Source organism: Geotrypetes seraphini, chromosome 2 (genome assembly GCF_902459505.1).
Source record: "Geotrypetes seraphini chromosome 2, aGeoSer1.1, whole genome shotgun sequence".
Lineage (NCBI taxonomy): Eukaryota > Metazoa > Chordata > Amphibia > Gymnophiona > Dermophiidae > Geotrypetes > Geotrypetes seraphini.
In genome coordinates this window covers 221,600,174-221,614,172 of record NC_047085.1, presented here as the reverse complement: position 1 = coordinate 221,614,172, position 13,999 = coordinate 221,600,174, and positions in this window count along the sequence as shown.

The window sequence follows — 13,999 nt, the reverse complement described above, 5'->3', positions numbered from 1 at the left end:
AGCCATACTTTGAGTTCCAGGGAATGTGACCATGAGGGTTCATAGACATAATCGCGAAAGACAAAGGCGCGTGTCGACAAATGAGCGCAAGACGGAGGCGCGCGCCGAAGAAAATTATTGTTTTTAGGGGCTCCAAAGGGGGGTTTTGTTGGGGAGCCCCCCCCACTTTACTTAATACAGATCGCGGCGGCGTTGTGGGGGGTTTGGGGGGTTGTAACCCCCCACATTTTACTGGAAACTTAACTTTTTCCCTAAAAACAGGGAAAAAGTGAAGTTTTCAGTAAAATGTGGGGGGTTACAACCCCCCAAACCCCCTACAACACCCCCACAACGCGGCGCGATCTGTATTAAGTAAAGTGGGGGGTTACCCTCCCACGCCCCCCCCGTTGGAGCCCCTAAAAACAGCAATTTTCTTCGGCACGCACCTCCGCGCTGCACTCAATTGTCTGCGCGCGCCTTTGTCCCGGCGCGCTTTTGAACTGACACCAACCATGAGTGGCAGAACGAGAACATTCTCCCTCCCCAATCCCAGTCCATTGAATACACATGAGGTGTGTCTTATCAGTGATCATATATATTATGTATGAAAGTTCAGCTAGACACATCATTGCTAGTTTAAGTTTGGTTTTGTTTATGTGTGTGTGTGTGTGTGTGGAGGCGGGCGGGGGAAGGGCTGCCAATGCAGCTTCTTGTACTGCTTATTACTACATGCAAGTAACTTCACTTGACATACTGAATTAGGAAGTCTATTCCAGAGATAAGGCACAGTATGATGGAAGGACAAAGGGCCAGATTCACTAACCTGCCGGATCGGGCCCAACCGGGCAGGTCTGACAAATTCACTAAAGAAAAATATGCAGATGGGGGTGATTGGAGGAATGCCCCCATCTGCCTGCCTGGATCGCTGGTGTTTGATCCCCGCGCATGCACAGACCATCTGCTTTCCCTGCAGATGGTCTGCGCATGCGTTTTGTGTCTGTTTGTTTGGGGTTTTTTACTGGGGTTTTTTTCAGGCCCGACTCTCCTCCTGTTATCCCCGGTGGCGGCAGCCTCTTCCCGCAAGCTACGGTACATCCTCTCTGCGCCTTCCCTGCAGTGCGAGCCCGCGGGTTTAAAGCGGGGCTGCACTGCAGCGTGCAGTCCCGCTTTAAAACTGTGGGCTTGCACTGCAGGGAAGGCAGCAGAGATCAGTCTGGGCAGCGAGAGGAGCAATTTCAAATTCAGGAAGCCAACAGGTACTGCTCCCTCCCCTGCTCTAGAGCTTCTGCAGCCTCTGAAACAGGCAGTGAGATTGGGGCAGCAGAGAGCAGGGCAGAGGCGGCAATGGAGCAGGAGAGTCGGTAGAGAGGTGTGTGACTGGTCCCCAGCAGTCGCTTTAGGAGTTGATCGGCCAGCTCAGTCGGATCGAGAATTTTGTGTTGTGAATCGCTGCCTTCCCTACTTGTGAATGTCCCTCCCCTCATTTGCATGTGTCAATCAGAGGATGGTCGGCAGAGAGGTAAGTGAATCGGGCCGGAGGAGAATTTGGCCGCTAAGGGGTCACAAATCGATCGGTACACGATCGGTTTGCTTTGTGAATCTAGCCCAAAGTCTATAGTCGGTGGTTAAGAAAATGGATATGATAAGAATAATTTATTTGCTCTACTATAATAATTTGGTGGATTGGCAATGAAGATTATCTCTGAAGCATCAGTGTTCTGCAAAATAAAGGTCTCTGGCTGGCTGGTTTGGTTAAATTGAAATACTGTGTTGGTTTACTTGTTTCATTGAATGATTTGAATGATTAAGATGACAACAGCGTGACAAAGAATAAAACATTTTTTTCACATGAAATCATATGACTTTATATGATTGAATAAATAGTTTTCAGTAGAAAAGAGGAGTTTTTCTGAAGACCAATGAAAGGGACTCATTAGCCTTTTGTAATTTAAGACCTTTTTCTACTCTCTTTATTAAGCAAATTGCACTGCTGTCTTTTGATTTGGGCAAAACGTGTTAATTGAAATGTGATTTCTTGCAAATGGTTTGCTAACTTCAAATGAAGAACTGCATTTTAGAAAAGATCAGGGTCGGCTCTGCCATTAGACAAGGTGAAGTCCTGGCCCAGGTGCCGTGATATAGGGTGCTACAATCCCAGTCCAGTCAACCTTCAGACTTCTAGAGCAGTGGTTCTTAAACCTGTCCTGGGAAACCATCAGCCAGTCTGGTTTTCAAGATATCGCTAATGAATATGTATACTAGCACACCAGGACTTATAAATTATATTTCAATAGCTCTAAGCAACAATATACAAACTCAATAAAAAAAGAGAGCTATAGCTACAAACTATTAAATTTCATAAATATTAATCATTTATTATAATTTTATATTGCACCATCACAGTAAAATTTTTTCTTTTTTGCAATATTATCATTTTATATAACACAGTCATACATACAATCAACATATTTAAAACAGCACTTTATTGATAGTGAACATTTCATGAATTTTAAGTGATTTGGGTGACTGGGTGGGCTTCATGTTTGGGGAGGTTGATTGGAGGTTGATTGTATGTATGTATTATATAAAATGATAATATTGAAAAAAAAATTTTTAAATGTGATGGTGCAATATAAAATTATAATAAATGATTACTATTTATGAAATTGAATCGTTTGTAGCTATAGCTCTCTTTTTATGTTGAGTTTATATAATGAATATGCATGAGGCAGACTTGCATATAATAGAGGTGACAGGCATGTAAATCTGCCTCATGCATATTCATTAGGGATATCTTGAAAACCTGACTGGCTGGGGGTCCTCCAGGACAGACTTAAGAACCATTGTTCATAGAGGGATAGATGCTGGATGGGGAATTTGGCACCCTTTATCATCAGTGCCCTATCACTACTACCGTATTTTCGCGGATATAACGCGCACCATTGTAAAACGCGCACAGGGGTATAGCGCGCAGAAATCACGATGATATGTACAAAAACTTTTCTATACCGCGCTCAGGCATATAACGCGCATGCTGCCCGACTCTCCTCTGGCCACCCCGACTCTCCTTTCGCTCTCCCCGACTCTCCTCTGGCCACCCCGACTCTCCTTTCGCCCTCCCCGACTCTCATCTGGTTGCCCCGACTCACCCTGACTTTCGGTGCACTGCCCCGACTCTCCTCTGGTTGCCCCGACTCACCGTTCACCTGCCCTGACTTTCGGTGCACTGCCCCGCCTCTCCGTGCCTGTCCCCCTTGAAGTCCTGTCCCCCCTTGAAGGTCTGCCTGTCCCCCCTTGAAGGTCTGCCTGTCCCCCCTTGAAGTCCTGTCCCCCTTGAAGGTCTGCCTGTCCCCCTTGAAGATCTGCCTGTCCCCCCTTGAAGTCCTGTCCCCATCCTGAAAGCCTGATGCCCCCCCTCGACGTCCGATTCTTCTCCCCCCTCGGCAGGACCACTCGCACCCCCACCCCGAAGGACCGCCGACTCCCCGACAATATTGGGCCAGGAGGGAGCCCAAATCCTCCTGGCCACGGCGACCCCCTAACCCCACCCCGCACTACATTACGGGCAGGAGGGATCCCAGGCCCTCCTGCCCTCGACGCAAACCCCCTCCCCCCCAGCCGACCCACGACCCCCCTGGCCGACCCCCACGACCCCCCCACCCCCCTTCCCCGTACCTTTGGAAGTTGGCCGGACAGACGGGAGCCAAACCCGCCTGTCCGGCAGGCAGCCAACGAAGGAATGAGGCCGGATTGGCCCATCCGTCCTAAAGCTCCGCCTACTGGTGGGGCCTAAGGCGCGTGGGCCAATCAGAATAGGCCCTGGAGCCTTAGGTCCCACCTGGGGGCGCGGCCTGAGACACATGTTTGGCCCATGTGCCTCAGGCCGCGCCCCCAGGTGGGACCTAAGGCTCCAGGGCCTATTCTGATTGGCCCACGCGCCTTAGGCCCCACCAGTAGGCGGAGCTTTAGGACGGATGGGCCAATCTGGCCTCATTCCTTCGTTGGCTGCCTGCCGGACAGGCGGGTTTGGCTCCCGTCTGTCCGGCCAACTTCCAAAGGTACGGGGAAGGGGGGTGGGGGGGGGTCGTGGGGGTCGGCCAGGGGGGTCGCGGGTCGGCTGGGGGGAAGGGGGGTTTGCGTCGAGGGCAGGAGGGCCTGGGATCCCTCCTGCCCGTAATGTAGTGCGGGGTGGGGTTAGGGGGTCGCCGTGGCCAGGAGGGTTTGGGCTCCCTCCTGGCCCGATATTGTTGGGGAGTCGGCGGTCCTTCGGGGTGAGGGTGCGAGTGGTCCTGCCGGGGGGGGGATGTATCGGACGTCGGGGAGTCGGCCGGGCAAGAGGGCTTGGGCTCCCTCTTGCTCCGATCGTGGATGCGGGTGCGGGTGGGAGCGCGTGCGAGCGGTCGTTCGGGGTGGGGGTGCGAGCGGTCCTGCTGGGGGGGTGAATCGGGCGTCGGGCGGGGTGGGAACTATGTTTAAAAATTTTTGTATACCGCGCTCAGGCATATAACGCGCGAGGGGTATGCGCGGTACGTAAAATCACGTATAACGCGCGCGTTATATCCGCGAAAATACGGTACTTATCATTTCTATAGCACTGCTAGATGTATGCAGCGCTGTACATTAAAAACATGCAAGAGGAAGTCCCTGCTCAGTAGAGCTTACAATCTATTTATTTATTTATTCCATTTTCTATACCATTCTCCCAAGGGAGCTCAGAATGGTTATTCATTAATTGAATGGTATTTCATTAATTTATTCAGGTATTAAATCAAAAGACAAACAGAACAAGTAAGGGGTTAGGGAGTTTCTCAGGCATGCTTACTTTACAAGTGAGTGGGGGTTAGGAGTTAGAAGCAGCCTTGAAAAGGTGGACTTTTAGTCTGAATTTGAATACTGCCAGGCACTGGTGTAGCAAGGGAGCTCACGGGGATGGTGCCCGACATTGTCGTATCGTGTGCCCCCACTCTTCCCCATCACTTGAGTGCCCCCCGCATCCTACGTACCTCTTGAAATGTTCACTGGCGCAAGCATCATCTTCTACCTGCTGCTTGTGCTGGTCTTGGTTCCTTTCTGAAGTCATGTCTTGGTCCCGCGAGCAGGGAATTAGGTCAGAATGGATCCAAAGTTGGCATGAGCAGCAAGTGGAAGATGCTGTTCACACTGGCAAACATTTCTTTTTTTTTTTTTATTTTTTATTCAATTTTTAATCGTACAACAAGTGTACAAATAATAAAACATTTAAAATTAAATACATCACTTTAATTTCTTTCTAATATAACATCAAATAAATAACATTTCAAGAGGTATGCTGGGAGGGAGGAGAGGAAGAGAGGTGTCGATGCCCCCTCAATGAAGATGGCACCCTGGGCAGTCTGCCCCCCAGCCCCCCTTACTATGACACTGCTGCTAGGGATGGAGCTTGACGTACTGATTCAGGCAGTCTGTTCCAGGTAGATGTGGAGCAAGAGAGAAGGAACAAAGCCTGGAGTTGGCAGTCGAGGAAAAGGGTATAGATAAGATAGACTTGCCCGATGAATGGAGCTTTCGGAGATGAGTATAGGTAGAGATAAGAGAGGAGTGTTATAGAGGAGCTGCAGAGTAAATGCACTTGCAAGTCAATAGGAGGAGTTTGAACTGTATAGAGAAATGGATAGGAAACCAATGAATTGGCTTGAGGAGAAGGGTGATGTGGGCATGGTGATTCTGGTGAAAAACAAGTCATGCAGAATAATTTTGAATGGATTGAAGGGGGGAGAGATAATTTTCTGGAAGACCTGTGAGAAACAAGATGCAGTAGTCTAGGCGAGAGGTGATAAGGGTGTGGATAAGGGTTTGGTAATGTGCTTAGAGAGGAAGGTCAGATTTTTGAGATATTATAAAGAATGAGACAACAGGTTTTGGCAGTTTGTTGGATTTTTAGTGGCTTTGGGATATCCAAGCAGCAATGTCGGACTTGGATTCATGTAGAGATTTCTGGTGTAGAGAGGTACATCTGGGAATTGTCAGCATAGAGGTGATATTGAAAACCATAGGAGCACAGCAAAGCACCAAAGGAATGAGTATAGATGGAGAAAAGAAGAAGTCTCAAGAAAAATGCCTGGGGTATCCTATGATAGTTGGAGGATCCACCACTGTATATACTAAAGGTGTGATGTGAGATATAAGAAGAGAACCAAGAAAGAATAGGACCCTGAAATCCATGTGAGGACAGGTTATCAATGAGAAGGTGGTGGTTTACAGTGTCAAAAGCAGTGGCTAGATCAAGAAGAATGAGAATAGAATAGAAGCCTTTGGATCTGGCCAGGAACAGATCATTGGAGACTTTAGCAGGGAAGTTTCTATAGTGCCCTGAGCCAGTGTGTCACCTGGGCCAGCAGGAGAGGGTGACTTGAAAGAGAGGGAGATATTCTGGATTGCAGGTGTATGGGGAGAGGAGAAAAAAGAGACACCATATTGCAGGGGTGGGGGGCACTAAAGAAAAAAGTTGGCTCAGGGAGCCACAATCCCTTGAGCTGGCCCTGGAAAGGACATGCAACTCAGAATATGGATGTCCAAGGCAGAACATCATATATGTACATCCATTTTTCATATATTTTAGAAAGGAAATATGTAGACATGAGAAATATGCATCCATGTGCTGGTGACATTCAGAATAAACATTCATTTTACTTACTGAAATGTCCAAATTATGAGTAGGGCAACCCAAGGGGTATGGAAGTCTTTGTGGCTGTATAGGAACATCCATGTTATAAAAGGGTTCAACCTTCCTGTGGTGCAGAGGGCTAATCTAATAGTTAGAACAGTAGGCAGAGAGTCAAAAGACCCAAGAATAAACACTTACAATTTGAAGATTTCAAGTCAGTCCAACTGTTACAGAATCTTCTTACTCTACCAGCACATCCTATTCAAAAGGAAGCTGGAAGTGTGTCCATATAACTTGTGGGAAATAACACTGTGCTCCAGACTTAGATATTGAACCTAATCTGTATTAGGCTAGTAGAAATAAAGGGTGAAAACCTGATGAAAGGACAATGCTAGACCAAGTTTTCATGCAGCCATGCAGTCTTACAAAATGGATACTGTTCTCTCCCAGAAGCTAAAGAAGTTCAGGCTTAAGCTTCTCTGAAGCAGCCTGGCTCTCTAGGAGAAGCAAAGCTTTCTGGGGATTTGAGTCCACAGTGCACACTTTGCTTACACATCTTAGAATAAACACATATACACTTGATTTACAAGAACTGAGAAAATGCTCACATAAAAGGAAGGCAGAACAATCCCTAATTTTTAAAGCTGCCATAGTGCCTGGTATTCTTTGCTATTTCACATTCAGGGGAAAGTTAGGGGGACAGCAACTACTGGTGGATTAAGGAGGTGACTTGCTCTAGTCCCTCCAGTGGATATTGAGCACATTTCTGTAACCTGGATGTGCCATATACCAGGTCTAAATAACAATGTCCAGCTTTTTGGACATAGGCATCACTTCTCCTTCTAAAGAAATAGTTGAGCATCCATATTTTGGCCCTCCCTCCTAGTCCCACCTAAAACACACCCAGACCAAACCCCCTTGTCATTATAAATGTCCACATCCTGTCTTTATAGATCTGGGCGTCCATGCAATATGAATGTCTAAAAGTCAGTTTTCAGACATCCAAAATATGAATAAAGCTTCCAAAATAAGGACCATATTATTATAAAATCACCATACTATATTTTTATATTGTTTTCATATTAGCTAGGAATTTGAATATGCAACACATTTTTAGTATGTTTTTAGTGATTTTGGTCCTCCCCATCCCCCAATACACATACTTCAGATTTTAGTGTAATTTTTTTTTTTTTTTTGCTTCATTTCATATAAACATTTTAATATGCATTAATTTTTTTTAATGAATGTTAAATTAGTTTTGTATGCATTAAAATGTTTAAGGTGCTTTAACAAACCAATGCACACTCTCTGATATTCACTTCAGGTTTACAATGCCCTTAGCTTGTTTCCTGAATAAATTTTTGTTTGCTTCCTGCAGGATACAGGTGGATTGAATGGCAAGAACAACTTCCAATGAAAGAGTGCTACCTTTGGGCATTCTGTTGTGTGGTATTTTATTCTCCCTATTTCAACTAAAAGCTTGAGAAAATGTTATGAGTTGTAAAAAAGAAAATGCTTGCATATTTAGATGTCACTAAAATAAGGCAGGAAAGAAGAAAACAATTTCTTTCAATGAGACAAGAGACTCGGGTCCTGGGGGCTGCTTTCTTATTGGCTTATCCCTACAAGTGTATCGTTAAGTATGCAGATGTGAATTATATTGCTTTTCCTCCCAGAGCAACTTAAGACATTTCTGGAGCTAAAGAGAATCACCCTAACATAACTGAATGAAAAGAAATTTGAGACAGACTAGTGCTAAAGCCTTTCCTTAAAAAGATATTCCTGAGCAAGATCTTCTCATTATTGTTTTGCCTGATCCCTCTATTATTAATAGTGGTCTAAAGAAAGGATAAAGTTAGTTTGTTCTGATTAATGTGAAGTTAACATTTATATTTACTGGTTAGAGGGTAGGAAACAGAGGGTAGGGGTGAAGGGCCACTACTCAGACTGGAGAAAGGTCACGAGTGGTGTTCCGCAGGGCTCGGTGCTCGGGCCGCTGCTTTTTAATATATTCATAAATGATCTAGAAACAGGGACGAAGTGTGAGATAATAAAATTTGCGGACGACACCAAACTATTTAGAGGAGCTCGAACAAAGGAGGACTGTGAAGAATTGCAAAGGGACTTGGACAAACTAGGGGAATGGGCAGAGAGATGGCAGATGAAGTTCAATGTTGAGAAGTGTAAAGTATTGCATGTGGGAAGCAGAAACCCGAGGTACAATTATACGATGGGAGGGATGTTATTGACTGAGAGTACCCAAGAAAGGGACTTGGGGGTAATGGTGGACATAACAATGAAGCCGACGGCACAGTGCGCAGCGGCCGCTAAGAGAGCGAATAGAATGCTAGGTATAATCAAGAAGGGTATTACAACCAGAACGAAATAAGTTATCCTGCCGCTGTACCGGGCAATGGTGCGTCCGCATCTTGAGTACTGCGTCCAGTATTGGTCGCCGTACTGTGACCAGCCAGATACAAGCCCTGCCAGAATGCTAGATAAATTAAAAAAAACAAGGGTAAAAGTAGAAACCCGGCAGGAAAAGTCCAGGATCTTCCAGGATGAGTTTGAGGAAGATAATATAAGCCACCACCAGGGGAGCTCTAGAGGGCCCTGGTCTACTGCTGACACTGCTAGATCAGGACACACCCCTAGGGTAGATAAGCCAGCAGTGGCATTCAAACAAGGAAGCCGGTTAGGGAGAAAGTTTGGGTCTTGCCTCCCTAAAGATCCACCTAAGCCAAATAGGGACAACCGTCCTGTTCCCATGGATTGGACTGAGGCTGAACCAGCTAAGGACTTGCCTGGTCTCAGCGAGGAACCTATGGATTTTGAGGAAGCCTGTTCTGGCTTGGAATCCAATTATCCTGAGAGTATGCAGGTGGACTTGGCTTGTTGCCACAAACAGTGAGTGTGGTTGCTGTTGAACTGTTTGTGTGCTGTTTTTCTTTTCCTTTTCTCTAAATTGTTGGTTTTTGGTTTATTGTGAGAAAGCTTGGAGAAGTTGGGGAGAGGTTTTGCTTCCACCTTGGGAGGGAATTTTGAAAAGCTATCTGTATGCTTTAATTTGCAAAACCTAATGCTATCTCCTATTCCTGGCATTACCATAAACCTGCCAGAGGCTTTATTTAGTTTTAAGCACTGTGGAACTGCTGAAACTAGTGCACTGAACTGTGTTGTTGTATATTGCACAAACTACTTGGGAGTAGCCTGGTGCTGGCTGAGGAGAGCTGAATCCTCAGCTACTATTTGGGACTTTATTTTGTATTTTTGCTTTGCTGGAGTTTTGGCCTACTGACATTTACATTTTTTCTGATGAACTGTTTAACTTTATGTTTGAGATCAGTAAAGCTGAACTATGTTGGCATGAACCTGATTTGTGAGTTTTGGATTTTTTTTGGTTAACTCCAGTCCAGTCCTGCAGGGTGACTCCATGCCGGGTCACACGCTAATGTACTGTGTTTTGTAGCCACCAGTATCTCTACTGTGCCCTGCTCCGGGCTACCGGGTGGCCACATATTTGGTGTCAGAAGTGGGATATTGCACCTCCTGCAGGACACACAAGAAACTGCAATTTGAAAAAAAAAAAAAAAAAAAGGTTTTCTTTTGCGGTGCCATTTTGGGACTTGTGCTGGAAGAGGCATATTTGCTTACCCTTTATTTTTTGGTAATTGGAGCTATTGAACAATTTGCTAATTGTGTGGAGAAGTATTTTTTTTTCTTTTTCTTCAACCTACTTTGTCTGGAATTTCCTGTTACCTATTCGGAGGAGGGGTTCTCAACCGGAAGGCGGAAGCAAGGACAAGGTCTCCAGCATATCCGGTGGAGGAGTGCAGCAGGGAGCGCAGTTGGAGTTGGGAGTCGACAGAACAAGGTCGGGGATCCAGAGCCGGTTCCAGTGGACCTGAGTGTCAGAGGGGCAAGCCGTGCGGAGAACGACTGGAGGCCAAGGAGGCCTAAACACCAAAGGCGCAGACTCACCAGTGCTATCGGTAAGAGTACCTAGGCTGGGGGGTCTGGTAAAGGGGAGGAACACGCTTACCAAGCAGCCACACTTGGGTTCCTTTTCTTTTTGTTTTCGTTTCAGGACTTCGCTATGGAGCAAGCCCAGATATTGACAGTACTGGCCGAGGAGGACCGGAGACAAGCCGAGGAACTGAGAGGCCTTTTGGAGACCAATGAGGCACGTTGGCAAGCTCGTCAGGACGCAATGATGCGGCAGTCCGAGGAATTAAGGAGGACCCTACAAGAGCAAGCGAAGGTCTTTGCCCATATATTACAACAAACTGTAACTCCTCTGGCAAGTCAAACTCTACCCAGTATTCTCAAGCCAGCTCCGGTAGGACTTAACCTTTCTACACATTTAGAGTGGTTAGAGACTGTTCCCCGAGATATCCCAGAAGTCGTGCTCACTCCTGAGACCCTAGAGGGAAGTCAGGGAAGTAGGGATCATATTTCTGCTTGCCCAAATTCTTCAGGAATAGGCCCGAGTCGGGGACCGTTACTTGAACCTACTCGGTGGCAAAACTCTAGTGGGTTAGAGGTAAGGAGGGATAGAGAACCCCTCGTTAGAGTTGCCTCTACCCCTTTATCATGGCCTAAGACACCGAGCAGTAAAAGGAAGTGCTATAGGTGTGGACAGTTGGGACATACACAGGAAGCCTGTAAGGTAGTAAACATAACCAGCCGTAAGGTTAGGGGGGTTACCAGGGGGAACGGAATAGGTATCCCAGAGCAGCAGCTGGAAAAAGCGTGTACTACGCCAGTATCTGTAGGCGGGCACGACACAGTTGCATTAATAGACACCGGGGCCGATCAGTCGATGATGGCAGTGTGCTTCTGGGAGAAAGTGTTCCCTGGAGAAAAAGAAGCTTCCAACGCGAAAAGGGTGGTTATTAAATGTATACACGGTGATAGTGCAACCTATACCCTTAGGCCCACTACGATCTTACACTATGATAAGGTTTATCAGGTTTCCGTGGCCTTGGTGCCTGATGCACCATATGACCTTATTCTGGGTCAGGATTGGCCGGGATTAAAGGAGTGTCTAGGTACGAGACAGGGGTTGGTCAATACTCGCTCCCAGGGTTTGCCCACGGAAAGCTCGAAGACTGAACTAGGACAGGTATTCCCTTTCCAAGAAGGAGTAGTGGAACGACCCTCTCAAAAACAGGCAAGGGCCTCAAGGGCGCAGAATAGAAAACAAAGGCAGCAACGCACTCAGGCCTTGCAAAAGATTGGACAGACACAGGAGTTCCCAGGGCTACCGCAAGAAATAGTGGGTACTTTTCCCACATTTCTTAGGGAACAACGGGCTGACCCGTCGTTGCAAGATCTGTGGGATGTGGCTACAGAGTCCACATCTGGGAAGACTGGATTCAGAAGGAAGAGGGGGCTTCTTTATAAGGTTGAATCTGGCCCAGAACGGTTAGGGGAGAGGAAGGAGCAATTGGTGGTCCCGAAGGGGTTTCGAAAGATCATTTTGCAATTGGCTCATGATTCTCCATTAGCGGGCCACAAGGGGGTACTCGCAACTCAGACCCAAATTCTGGGCAGGTTCTTCTGGCCGGGATTGAGACAGGAGGTGGAGGCATTTTGTAAGTCTTGTCCGGTTTGTCAACAATTGACAATGGATAAGCCACCTCGTGCACCTCTAATCCCAATTCCAGTAGTGGATGAACCCCTCAAAAGATTAGCCATGGACATTGTAGGTCCTTTAGAAAAAACGGTAAGGGGGTATAACTTTATCTTTGTAGTAATGGACGTGGCTACAAGATTCCCCTGGGCTTTTCCCCTGCGGAAAGCAACTTCGAAGACACTAATGAAAGAATTAATGGGACTATTTTGTAACATTGGTTTTCCCAGGGAGGTTCTGTCAGATCGGGGGAGTAACTTCCTATCTAGGGAGATGGAAGGATTTTGGAGGGAGTTAGGAATAAGACATATTAAGACCTCTGCTTATCACCCACAGGCCAATGGCCTGGTCGAGCGTTTTAACCAGACTCTCAAACATATGTTGAAAAGAGGGCTTAAAGGGAATATGAGGGACTGGGACTTGTTCCTTCCTTATGTCTTATTTGCTGCCAGGGAAAGAGTACAGGATTCTTTAGGGGTCAGTCCCTTCGAAATGTTGTTTGGACGCGCTCCTAGAGGGCTCCTGGATGTGGTGAAGGAAGGATGGGACCCACCGAATGAGGCTGAACTGAACGTGTTATCTCATTTGACCCAACTTAAACAGAGATTAGCTCAAGTTGCTGGCCTGGGGCGGGAAAATTTAGAATTTGCCCAAAGAAAACAAAAGACCTATTATGATAGAAACACTAAAGATCGCCAGTTGGAAGTCGGGGACCGGGTACTGATTCTGGTCCCATCTGACCCCCACAAGTTCCTGGCTCACTGGAAAGGGCCAGCCACTGTGGTAGAAAAAATAGGTCCCGTGAATTATAGGGTAAAAGACGAGAAAAACCACGTCCAGTCTTATCATATTAACCTACTTAAGCCCTGGAAGGATAGAGAAACCTTGGCATTGGTTGCACAAAGATGTCAGGAGGATGATCTGGGACCCCAGGTAGCAGACTTGGGACAAACTGGAGAGGTTAATATAGGAGAAGAACTGTCTCTATCTCAAGTCCAGCAAGTACAGGTCCTTATTGAAAGATTCTCAGATGTATTTTCCTCCATCCCAGGATGTACTAGAGGAGTTACCCATGACATAGTCACAAGTCCTGGTAAGGTAGTCAGGGTTCGGCCCTATCGTCTCTCAGAGGAGAAGAAAAGATTAGTTAATAAGCTAGTGCAAGAAATGCTGTCACTGGGGGTTATCGAACCCTCGCAAAGCCCTTGGTGCAGTCCTATAGTTATTGTGCCAAAGGCTGATGGCTCTCCCCGGTTCTGCATTGACTTCCGTCAGGTTAATGAAGTATCACAATTCGATGCCTTTCCTATGCCACGAGTGGACGAACTACTAGACCGTTTAGGTCAGGCCCAATATCTCACGACCATTGACCTCACCAAGGGTTATTGGCAAATCCCTTTGACTTCTGGTGCCAAGCCTAAAACGGCCTTTAGTACTCCCTATGGATTGTACCAGTTTACCCGCATGCCATTTGGACTGCATGGGGCTTCTGCCACTTGCCAAAGGGCAGTAAATGAGGTTTTGAGGGGGCACCACGCCTACGCAGAGGCCTACCTTGATGACATTGTCATCTACTCCTCCTCATGGCAACAGCATCTTGAGCATGTTACTGCTGTATTGCAAGCACTAAGGAAAACAGGGTTTACAGTAAACCCCAAAAAGTGCTTTCTGGGTCAGAGGGAGGTAAAGTACTTAGGGTACACGGTAGGTAGAGGCCAGGTTAAACCCTTAGTGAATAAGGT